We start from the raw sequence: 12,812 nt of genomic DNA on the forward strand, positions 1-12,812 counted from the left end.
AAGCTAGACATACAAACTGCACACATTTTGCTTTGAGAGTTACTGAAGATTCTTTCTGGATTAAAACAACATGTATTGTTTTGCATGCAATTTTTTTTTTTTTTAATTTTGACTTATTGGTGTTTGTAACTGAGGTCTGACTGCTTTTAGGACCAGGTAACAAACCTTTTGGTGTCAATGGGAGTCTTTTCACCCACTTCATTTTATCACAATCCATCCTAGAAGACATGGGCAGGAGAGTGCAGGCACAGCCATTCACTACTGGTATGTTAATGTACTGTTCATTGTGCTATACAGCCCACTGGTGCTCAAGCTACATCTCCTCTAATTTAAGTTCTTTTCTTAGTAAAGGAAAATAAAGTTTTCACAGCTTTTTTCCCCCCCCACCATTTCAAAATATCAATTTTTAGCCCAAACTCGTTGCCAAGCTCTATTTTGATCCTGTGGTTTATTTTTGAACTGGAGATTGGTACATTCAGGAATCACAATTACGTGAAGATAATACCAATAATCTTGTTCTGTGGTTTACCCACAGAAGTTCTACATGTGGTGTTTATCCTCTTGGTATATAACGCTAGTGACAGCAAACAGCCCTGATAAAACCTGCTGTTTTTGCAGGCAGCTCTGCAAAACACAGGTGTGAGCAGGAGCGTGTAATTGATCTGTCATGGGAGTGTGTGGGCGGACAGAGAGGAAGGACAAGGGGTGAATAGAAGCTTGAGTCTGTGCTGCACACTAATGGCTGTAAGAAACAGAATTTAAAATCCTGTTCCAAAGCCCTGGAGGGGCTGCCAGGCTCCTGGGGATCATACACAGGGTGCAGCGTGTATGGTCACATCTCTTTGCTTGTGTGGAGGGTGGCTGGGAGCAGCTGGAGCCAGCAGAGAGAATGCCACACTGGGAGGAGAAGTGGCAGCAGCTGAGTCCCCTCTGCTTCTGCTGACTGCACAGGGGGAAGAAGCAACTGTGCAACATCCCAGATCTTTCCATGTGGGTTCCCCCCTGTGATGCATCTGGACACAGATCTTTGCAGCCCTTTTTCCTCATGCACAAGTGAAGTTTTAAGCTTGGAACACAGCTTGGAACAGATGTTAGTGGCCCAGGGCTTTGCAGTAAATCTCAATTTTCCATAGGCAATTTCTTTCTCTCATTTCAAAAGGTCACATAAGACGGTGAAGGAGCTGACTGGCTGCCAGCAGCACATCAAGGGGTGCAGTGTCATGGCAAGGCACTGATGTGGCTGTGGCATGTGCAACTTATCCCCTTGGATTCTGGATGTGCCTATTCCAACTGGAAAGGCAAGTGGCACTGTAGGTCTGGCATTTGTAGTAGGTTTGGAGGAAATGAGCTTTTAATATGGTGTGACTGGCTGATCTTCATTTAATATTGACGGGAGCTGCTTTAACAATGCATGGTGGGCAGTCATTTCCCATCAGGTATTGCTGATAGGTCTGAAATGTGACCACTCTGCTGACAGTCTGTAAGTCAGTGGTTTGTGCCCAGGCAGAGGAGGGTCAGTACAACCTTGGTTTAAATGCTGGATCAAAGCTATGCCAGCATGAAGAGACTCGGAGGTGCTGCCAGGGCTAAGACCCAAGTTCTTTAGTTATTGATGCATGTATTCTTGAAAGCAAAAGAAAGACAGGAACAGACCTGAGCTCCTCTGCTTCTCTACCAGCAGTGATGTGAAGCAGGAGCACATCTCTGTCCCTTTCCTGTGGGTGGACATTAGTGGGCCCATGATTTGTCTCCAGCAACTAAGGGTCGTGTAGGGTGAACAAGACTGCAGATGCCAGGCTCAGGCTGCAAAGTTTGGTTTTCTTCAGGTTCTGGTTTTGTTTTGTTTTATTTTAATGCAGATTAGATGATTCAGGAATGGTTAAGATGCATTTAATTCTATACTCTCCAGAGGACAGTCATCAAGGGCTTTCTCAGGTTTAGGATACTGACTAATCCTAAATCCCAAACCTGCTATTGATTCCCTACTTTGCTGTGTTTTGCTGTTTTGTCCCAGACACAGTTTAGCAAAGGAATGATCCTGTTCTGATTAGGTACAAAAATACCAAGCAAACAAAAGTGCAATCACAATGGTGTATCATGGATTGGTTTTCCTTTGTTGAGGGAACAATGATTTTTGTCCATGCATTTCAAGGCACACTATTGTCTATGAACAATTTCAGAGAGAAATATTTGATACTGCAAGGGGGTTGATAATGACTTAATCAAAGGCAAAAATACCCCTTTGCTCCAGTTAAATGTTCATATAATTTTGTTCTTATTAGCATTGATTTTCCCCAAACCTTTAGCATTTTATTTATGAAAGGCAGCAGTACTGGGTCTGGCTGATCTGGAGTTCATTTCCCCACGGTAGCCCTCACAGTGCTGTGCTTTGCATTGGTAGCTAGAAGGGTGTTGATAACACACTGGTGTTTTGGCTACTGCTGAGCACAGCACCAGCACTGTAACATTCCTTGCTTTGTTGAGGGCAAGATCCTGGGAGGGGACCCAAGTGGCTGACCCAAAGGGATATTCTATACTGTGTGATGTCAGCTCAGATATAAAAGCTAAGGCTTCCATCTACAATCACATGGCAAATTCATTGTGCCCCCATCTCCATCCCTGTGGAGGACAAGAGAAATCAGGAATCACTTGGTATGTGGAATAACCACGTCTACATGAGCAGACAAAAATGCCTCTCCAGCCAATCTGCCAACAGCTGTGCAGACCATCCCTTCTGTGCCCCCAGCTCCTCCCAACCTCTAACAAAGAGCTAGGGGTGTTCCTGGTGTTTGCCTGACCTAGTGAGTGTGGTTTGTGCAGGATCCTGTGCCATTCTGACAGTTTTTATGGCAGATGAGAGATGTGCTGAGTTTCTAGTCAGATGATGGTTTATTTAAGTCAGTTGGGAGTCTCTGACATTCTCAATTACAGCTTGTTTGCACACACTCTTTGCAATTGAAATGCAGTTTGCAGCCAGCACACCTAAGGTCTGCTCTGGGACATGCCACAGTCTCACTGCCAAAGCTATGAAAGCATGTGGCATTTGCAGTGCTAATAGAGAAAGCTTGGAAAAAAATGCCTAAACTTTCTTCAGCCCTGTTAAGTAGTGACTCAGTCACCAATCCTCCCCACAGTTCTTCATTGATGTTTTAATTACAAACCCACACCAGCTTAGGCTGTCTAAAAATAAACTTCACATTTTCATTTAATTAGTTGGACTATCTGCCTCATTGCCATGAAAATTATATAGGAGAAAATATTTACTTAAAGGGTTTTCCTTAAGTATGATCTCTCAGATATCCCAAACAGGTAGGCAATAAATCTCTATAAAAATATGTTAAACTATAAAAGGCAATGCAAGAGTGAGTTTGGGGCAGGGGGAGCTGGATGCCTGTGGTTATTTCCTGAGCTCTGACACTCAAAGCCCTGCCTCACCAGTGACATAGCCTGCCCACATCCCAGCCTTTAAGCACGGGATCTCCCTCCTTCTTCTCCAGCCTTCCCTTGACAAAGTTCACATAAAAAAATCAATGACTGTGACATGGAATTCTTGCATTCAGCCTCAAACCAGAGCCTGCCTCAGGGACAGTATTCAGGCAGCAAAGTCTCCCACTTGTGTCTTGAAGCAGAAATGGGACTGCAGGTAGAGAGGTCTCTGCCAGATCTGCCTGTGCAGCTCCAGGAAGGCTGAGGAGTTCCCATGCTGCCAGGAGCTGGAAATGCTGAGCTGTACCAGAGCACTTAGGCTGGCTCAGGACCTTCCTCCATATCCTGAAATTTTCCCCCCAAATCTCTTTGCTATGGCTACAGCTTTGCTTTTCACAGAGAAGGATTAGTATTTGCAATCAGCAGCTCAGACTTGTTTCCTGGTCAGTCTGCTGTAATTTCTTTCTCTATGATGAGATTCTGGCATGTAAATAATACTGTAGGTAATGTCTCTGACAACACTGCATGGGGTGCTGGGCATTGCAATGGACTTGTCATTACAATTTTTCCAATGAGTAGTAGCTTCCTCAACAAAACATTGTTCCCCTCAAGCATCTGAAAAAAAAAAAAAGAAAACTGGGACAGTGATGATTTCTTTTTATGCTGAAATATCTATTTTTAAGATTTTGGGTTTTTTGAGTGTGTGGTAAGGAGCAGTGATTTGCAGTCACTTGAAGGAATATTGCAAAGCCACTCATGAATAATAGTCTTTCCACTCCTTGTGAAAGGAAAACACTGAAACAATGCCAATAAAACACAGTTCTCAGGGACATTAGGCAGGGTAGAACATGTGGATGGGGATGTGGGGGTGACACATGGATCAGTGGATGTGTCTGAGAAGTGTTGTCTTGAAATCCTTGGAGGGCTGAGGCTGTCCAGCCAAGCATCACTGCCTCTGCTGTGCAGTCCAGCTGAAGGCTGGAGACACACACAGTGGCTTGTTGGACTTAGCAGACACCAGGGTGAAGGATTTGCAAGGATAGTTTTTGGCTGCACTATTTTAATGTAAACTGGGAATTTACTTGTTATATTTATGGATAGTAGAATTCCAGGATGTAAATCATGAAGCAAAAAAAAAAAAAAAAAAGGACCTATATTTGACAAGCAAACAGTTCATTGAATATTTTGCCCATCTGAATGATGTTGGACTTGATGATCCTTGTGGGTCCCGTCCAGCTCAGGATATTCTACATTCTGTGTTGTTGGCAAAACTAAAAAACCTCGGGTAATTTTTATTTCAGTTTTATGATGAACTATCCCAATAATTGTATTTGACAGCGAAAAATCGATATAGACCCATGTAAGTCATTAATGGCAAGGACTGTCTATCTTTGCTTAATGCATGTCCAGTCCAGCTCCCTGAAATCCAGCTGGTGGAGACCATTTTGGCAAGATGCTGTAACAGAAGCACAAGCCTTGTCCACCATCAGCCAAGAAGAGATGCTTGCCAGAGGACAGGGATGCTGCACACACCTGTGAGCCCAGGCAGCCCATCAGGATGGAGGGCAATGATGCCACTGTGCCTTGTGTCTTGAGCCACACGTCTGTGAAGCTGCTCCTTGGAAGAAGAAGCCCTGCGTGGATGACAACCCTGCAATGCACTTTGAGGGAATTACAGACCAGACCTTCAGGTAACACTGCCCCTTGAGTGTTCAGAAATTATGGAACTGGCTAAAAATGATGCCTTTACTTTTTAATGTGAGAAGGAATGGCAACTGTTCTACTTCACCTTCTGCTTTCTGAGCCTCTAAAAGTGACTGACCTACTATAATTAATTCTTTTCTTCTGCAGGACTTTATTAATAATAAACACTTCTGTATAAAAGAAAGAAAAAGAAGTAATGTTCTTGGGGCATAACCCAGAATCAGGTTCTACTGTGCAAATTGCCAAATCATCCTGAGATTTTCATTAAAAAGCACAGGGTTAGCTATCCTAAACGCATAATAATGTAACTCCATTCCTTATCCATTGCTCAATTAATCAGCATCCATAATTAAACCTTGAGAGTGGGGGTTTGCATGAAGATCTCCAAGAAAAGCTCTGCAACATCCTCCTGCAGTATGGATGGGTCCTGCACCACCTCCCAGGGCAGGCTGGCTGCTGGAGAAGGAGTAGGTTCACCCCTTATTTCTGATTTCATGCACTCAGTGGTCTCGGCTCCTTTGGCATGTTTCAGGCTGTACCTTTTCTTTTCGGTCTTTTCACTCCCATTCCACTTTGCACAGGGCTGCTGAAGCCCAGCACAAAAGGGAGCATTATCTGCAACACGTGCAGAGGAAACCCGTTTCTCCTTATCCCCACCAGCACCAAACTAATCATTTTCCTCCCACTTGTTTTTCCTCGGAGCCTGCGGGGTGAGGCGGGGGAGAGGCAGGGAGCCATCCCTGCATTTTCAAAGCGCTGGTGCTATTCCTGCCATCCAACTAATGTGGATGTGACGGGAATGAGAATCACAGAGCTCTGTCCTCACGAAGTGCTTTGTAAATGAATCGCTTTGATCTCAGGCGGATTTCCCTGCGCTATTTTTAGATGCAGTGAGGATAACCGAGGGCTGTCGATTCTAATGCAGACAGAAAGCAGTTTCAGATGCAGTTTTCCTCCTGGGGCAGAAGAGAAGAGCAGAAGGAGGAAAACAAGGCAATCTCCACCAGCATTTCTAAATCTTCTGGAGCAGACAGAGATAGGTCGCTAAGCCCCTGAGGCTAGAGAGGGATGTTCCCCAAATACAAAATTCACTAGATAGCTGGTGATTCTCCTTGCTGCTTTTTGTATAACTCACCACTCTGCTAGAGTCCAGAGTCGGGACCTGTGATGAAATTAATCTTTGCAGCGTTGTGGATAGAGATGGCTAATAGCTAACCTTTGATTTAAAAATAATCGAAAAATCTCTTACTTTCCCTGCTTAAAAGACATATGTGGAGATCTTAGATTGCTCAGTTTTGATCATGCCAATTCCTGCTTTTCATTTCACCTTCAAAAATAATAAAAAAACTTTAACAAAGCAACAAAGAGATAAGCAAATCAAGCCTTTCTTCCATAGGGCAGGAGTGTGGTGTTTGTGTGCAGATTTGCGCTCAGGCTCCTAAGAAGAGCAAGAGTGAAAATATGTTTACAGGGAAAAAGGACTTCCGCGTGTTTTTTCCTTCTTCTTCTCTCATCTCCCGTTGCTGGGGAAACCGCCATATCCGCGGTGCTCAGAGTGGCTGACTCACCCAGCCCGGTCCTCCACCGCAGCATCGTGCCTTGAGCTACAGCACGGGAACAAAGGAAACAACAGACTTCAGCACTTCAGCGTGAAATACATAAAATTTCCTTTTCCAGTGCCTCCAGGACACGGCCGGTAACAGCTGGCTGTAAGTTGTCTCTGGAGGCTGTAGAAAAGGCATGGGAGAGGCTTTTAGTTGGTACCCCAGGGAAGAAGGAGGCAGAGCTACCTGGAGCGATGGGGGTTCCAAGCCCTGCAGCAGCTGGCAGACCTGCAGGAGGGCGAATCCACAGGGAATCCCACGGATACAAACATTGCTGAAACTGTTGGAGAAAACCCCTATTGATTTCCATTGAGCTTACTAACTTCCTACTTTTCCATAAATATTCACAGGAACACTAATAAGCCCTCTTACCCTGCTCCCACATCTCTCTGCATCTTTTGGAGTGGAGCTCAGTTCTGCCCTGCTGTGAGCTCTGGGGGCTGTAATGGGTGTTGTTTATTTTCAATTGTTATGTCCATGATGCCTGTGGTTAAAGGATGTTTTTTCCATGGCCAAATGCAATGATCTGTTAGCACAAATCAGGACACTAATATACTTAAGCTTATAAATTCCAACAGCAAGGTCAGTCAAATACACTAAAAAGTCAGAAGCTTAAAAATAAGAAAATTAGGATCTACTTGGGTTTTGTAATGCATTTACTACAATTTTATTCAGTTTTTCTCCTTTGTTTGGAGAGCTAGAATTTTAGCTGCTACTTCAGTGCTTCTGGTTTTCATGCTTTCTTTTTATCCAGTGCCACAGTTCTGGGGAGGGGGGATCCAGGAAATGTGATGAGACTGCAGGAGAGCAGTGAACACAGCAGGACTGGCAGCAGCCAGAAATCAAGCTTAGCAGGGTGCCATTAGGCTGGTGTGTTTGGCTCCTGGTCTTGGCAAGCTTTGGGAAACTGAGCAATATCTGGAAATTTTCCCTGCTCAGGTTTCTGGGCAACCTGAGATTCACAGATGTTTCTAACATCTGCACCTGAGAGCAGAGCCCTGATGTTACAGTTGCCGAAGTTTGAGACAAACACTACCAGCTGTTTACTTCTAGTTCTTTAAACACAACCTTAGCACCCTCTCCCCTCTTTTTCCTTCTCAACACTGAAGTACAAACCAGTTTTTCAGACTGTTAACCTAACAGCTGAAAAAAAGATTCTGATCTGGAAAAAGCTTCAAACTTGCTCTCTCTTCAGTTACTAGAGTCCACATGTGTGCAGCCAGATAGATCAGTAAAACATCCTTCCCTCCCTGCCCCACACTCCACACCTGAGCAATCTTTCCAATGCCTTTTTTAATACCTTTTTCCCTTGTCCTATCACTATCTGCCTGTGGTAAAAAGTTGCTCTCCCTCTTTTATATAACCTCCCTTAAAGTACTTTAAGGCTGCAATGGGGTCCTGTAGGGATGTTGCATTTCACAGGTTTGATGTTGAAGGAGAGACACATTGGGAAGGACAGAAATCCGCCCACACAAGCAGAGCAAAAAATTTTACTCTTCAACACTAAATTTTGCACCTGCAATATTAAATTGGATTTTTGCACCTGCAAGTTGAAAGCTTCTGTCTCTTTGCTGATTCTTGTCAAGTCCTGTTCAGGAAGCTGTGAGGGAGCTTGGGACAGGCACATCCCTGCAGCTCCTGGCAGCTCCAACAACCCCCCACCCACACAGTCCCACCCCTTACTCCTTCCTTCCAACACCTCACATCTCAGCCTCATTTTTAATGTGTCTGCAACAACATTCCACTGCTTGCTGTGCTTTGGAGAGCAGATTTTTTTCCTCCAGTTTCTTGGCAAGGTGCATTAGCTGCACTGAGACACATGTGAGCTGCTGTTCTGGGGCCAGAGCCCCTGCCTGAGCAAGAGCCTTTTGCCATAGCTCAGCATCATCTGCAACACACCGTGAAGTGACCGGGTGCAGCAAGAGAGATGTCAGAAGTCAGGGCAAGAGAAGGGTGGTTTTAGCTCAAATAATGAAGCAGCATTTAAAGCTTAGTCATAAGCCAATGCTTGGTTTTCACAACAGAAGTTTGGATTTAGAGGGTGGACTGTCTCCTGAATCCTAAAACCCATTTCCTGGTGAATTCTTAATTCTGCAAGTAGGTCACGCCTGCTGTCTCCCTTTGGGAATGGTGGAGACTTGACAGGTTTAAATAATAACTCTTATCTCTTCTCTCTTTGATGTTAGATGTCACTAAGTTGTTCCCTGCCATCCGCTTTTCATTTCTTCTCTTCAATTCCTGCAAAACTCTGCTGAACACACAAGTTAATGAAGGATAAGATATTTCTGGGTCCCACCAATTTTTGTAGCACATGGTCTCTCCCCCACCCCCAGCATGACCCATCGCAGTGGCCTGGCATGGGAGACAGGCTGGAAGAACAATGATGTCCTGTGAAGTTGTGGGCATCCAAAGCTTGTCTTTAAGCTACAGTTTCAGTGCAAAATGGCCAAACTTGACAACTCTCTGCCTATCAAAGAAGCCACAGTCTATAGGGCATGGCCAGGTGTTGGGCAAGAGCATCTCTGCAGAGTGTGGAGGCCACATCCAGCTGCTGGACACAGAGGCATTGGCACTTCCAGTTCCACCACAATGTAAGTACAATGTCTTACTCTTGTATTTTACCTGTATGCATCCCACTGAGTCTCTGTCACAGAGGTTTCAGCTTCCACAAGGAGCCTTTTAAAGACCTTACCCTAATTATGGAGTAATTCCAGTGACATTTTAAATTATGGGTGAGTTTTACATAATTCTTTTGATACGTGTTGTTGTGACATGTAAAATTTTATCTTTGCCAGATGCAGTGAATTATGTAAGATCTTTGTTTTGCATTTGTCAGGATAATTTGAACCACTGCACATTTAACAAATGCACTTTCAAAGGACCCATCCCCTGATGCAACTGCGATAGCACACATAAGCTTCATAAACTTTATTAAATTTCTATTAAATTATATAAGCTAACAGACAAGTTTATATGACAGTGTTCAAACTCCAAAGTCAAGTGTGCGAGAAGCAGGAAAAGCCTTATCCTGAAATGCAGTGTCTTTCCTGGGCTTCCAGGGATGGCTCATTATATGATCAAATGCTGTTTTTTTCCAAGGCAGCCCTACCTCCGTGGAGGAGCAGCCTGTCTGATGCAAATCAGTGGGCAGCAATTCAAGAATCTGTTTTCTTCCCATCATCCAGTGTGTGGCCCCAGCCCTTGTTTACTGCATTCTGTTCAGCCTTGCTGCAAAGATGAAATACTCTTTCCACTTGTTTGGTTTTTTTTCCTGTGACACTCATTACTCTTGTCGTGTTTGTTTATTCCACATGCAAACTATTAATTAATTTGTCTCTGTGAAGCCCAGTAAGGCAGGGGAGAAACATTATCCCTTTATAGATAAGGAACAGAAGCACAGAAAGATTCAGTCAGGAATGTCAGTTAATTTGGGGTGTTCAACTTAAGATGCTCAAGAGCTGATACATCTGTGCATTTATGATTTATTTGCTTGCTTTAGTGCCAGTGTGTCGTTGGGCACCGCCAGGGCAGGACTGCAGTGGGCAGCTGGACTGCCTGGTCACAGCAGAGGCCCAAAGCACTTCCCAGGGTACAAGACCAGAAACAGCAGCCAGATGGAGGTGAATGGAGAAAGATCATAGAATCCTGGAATGGTTTATCTTGGAAGGGGCCTTAAAGGTCATCTAGTTCCACTCTCTGCCATGAGCAAGGACACCTTCCACTGGACCAAGTTGCTCGCAATCCCATCCAACCTGGCCTTGAACCCTTCCAGGAATGGAGCATCCACAATTTTTTTGGTAAGGATGGTATGATAAATGCAATGTCTTCTTGATCAGGCACACAAGGGGAATTTTAAAGAAAGGGGCTGAAGGAAAACAGTGATGTGGCTTTATGGGGACTTCTGACAACCCTTTTAGTGAAAAAATTTTTCCTAATATCCAATCTAAATGTCCCCTGGTGCAACTTTAAACCATTTCCTCTTGTCCCGTCACTTGTTACATGGGAGGAGAGACCTCTTTTCAGGTAGTATTAGAGATCTCCTGCAGCCTGGTTGAAAGAGCAGCAATTCACCCATCTCCCCTCACTTGGACTGCAGCAAGGACTTTTATCAGGCAGGAAAGCACAGGTAGCCACAGGAGCCCAGCTGCAGGGTCCATGTTGAGCTCACCAGACTTTTTGGCTTCCTTTAGACTATAATTTGCCAGCTCCCAGCCCATAAACGAGAGACCTGAGAATGACTCTGGAAACTTTCACCTGTCAAAGTTCCAAGAGTATTTATATAATTTAATCGATAAATTGCATTGATGTATTTGCACTAAGTAACTCCTTGAGATCTGGATAATAGATAAGGGTGTCCATGGGGCTGTATAAACACATCATAAATAAATGTAGCTTGCAAATCAATTGCCAGATATGATGATTGATCTCCTTGTAGTAAAATAATGTGATGTCTGCCCATTATGGATTTTTTAAAAAAATCTGACCTAAGAGGTTTCAGAGTAATTTATTTGAGGAAGGTTGCCCTTTAAGCCAGATCCTACACTTTTTAAAAGGTCATGGGGTTTAAATATCATGGTTACTTACAGAGCATGGCTCCCTAAGTGGTCTGACAGCTTCTTCATCAGAATATGTTAAGGTCCTGGTCAAATAAGCGCCTGGCCATTGAGGCTGAAGGCTGGATTCTTTCAGGGAATTTCACTTTACCATCCTCTTTGGCTGCTGGTGATGAATGCATGAAGAACTGAAAAGGTTATCCCAAACACCTGGGTACATTAACACATGTGAAGAAGAGCACATTTTCCTTCATCAATTCACTGGCTGGGTCATTTTCTGACATCAGTGAGAGAGCTGGGAACAGTATAATGTGTTGTTTTACTGCACTGCATTTCATGCTAGCTTTGTGCAGGCAGGAGACAAATCTTTCTGATTGAGATACCTGTAATCCCAGGTATAGTGAGCCCCTTTTTCAGGCAGCTGAGCCAGATTAGACTGTGGCCATCAGATCCATTACTCAACCTCAGGGCTCCCAAGCTGTGCACAGTTGAGCTGACTTCCAGTGTTGTTCATCCCCTGATGCATTATTATATAGGAAGGAGAAAATCCTTATTCTAATTAATTATTCTAATTGATTAACCTGTTCATCAGGTTCTCAAAGAAAGGCCAAATTTCCTTGTCTCTTTATCTTCTTCAGCCCCTCTGAGCACATGCAGTGCAGCAAGTCAGGGCCACATGGTCCAGATGTCTCTCTGTAATCTGCAGTTCCACTGTTCCACATGGTTTTTTAGATTTTACTTTTAATAGGAAAAAGGGCTTTAAAAGTAATCCATGTGCAATTGTTTTTCACGCCTAAAATGTTTTGCCTTTGCCATTTTTACTCATGCTCTCTTTTTCATGCACTTTTAGGCATGCATCACTTTATTTTATCGCACAGCATTCACTTTTATGAAGGGCAGATAGTACTTGAGTAATTTGGATTAGGATGTTTTTGTTCTAAGAGAATTTATGGGACACTGGAATGTACATATTTGCTGCTAAAGTCTTAGTTGATTCTGCAGATAAATTCACAGTGATAGCCTGAAGTCCGCTTGGGCATAGATGAGGTATTTGGCAGGGCACTGTTATCCAATGCATACGTGAACTAACAAAGCCATCTGATTACAAATTCAGCTTACAAATCCATCTTACAAATCCATGGTTTCCTTCTTGTTATAAAGAAATTACATGGATTTATCCCACGGTTTGGACAATAAATAAAACTGGTTAAAGCCACTGCTGCTCAGCCGCTCCCCTGTTTGTTCCAGGATGCAATATACTTGGGCTTGATGAGCTCATTCGTTTTGGTTGACCTTTCTGTAACTACAGTGATTTTTTTCCTCTCAGACCCATTTTGCAGGAGGGCAAGGAGGTGACTTTTCCTGTGCTCTGGGCAATCACAGCAGAGATCAGCTTCGGTGGTTCAGAACCTGGTGGCTGGAAGTTTTATTGGCATTTAATGAAGACTTTTGGTACAAGACAAATGCCCAGATCTGTAGGCAGCCCAACTTTCAAAAACTTCTTCACCACTTTTGAGTCATCATT

Source organism: Manacus candei, unplaced genomic scaffold (assembly GCF_025592945.1).
Source record: "Manacus candei isolate 608988 ecotype Guabito, Panama unplaced genomic scaffold, ASM2559294v1 h1tg000003l, whole genome shotgun sequence".
Taxonomy (NCBI): Eukaryota; Metazoa; Chordata; class Aves; order Passeriformes; family Pipridae; genus Manacus; species Manacus candei.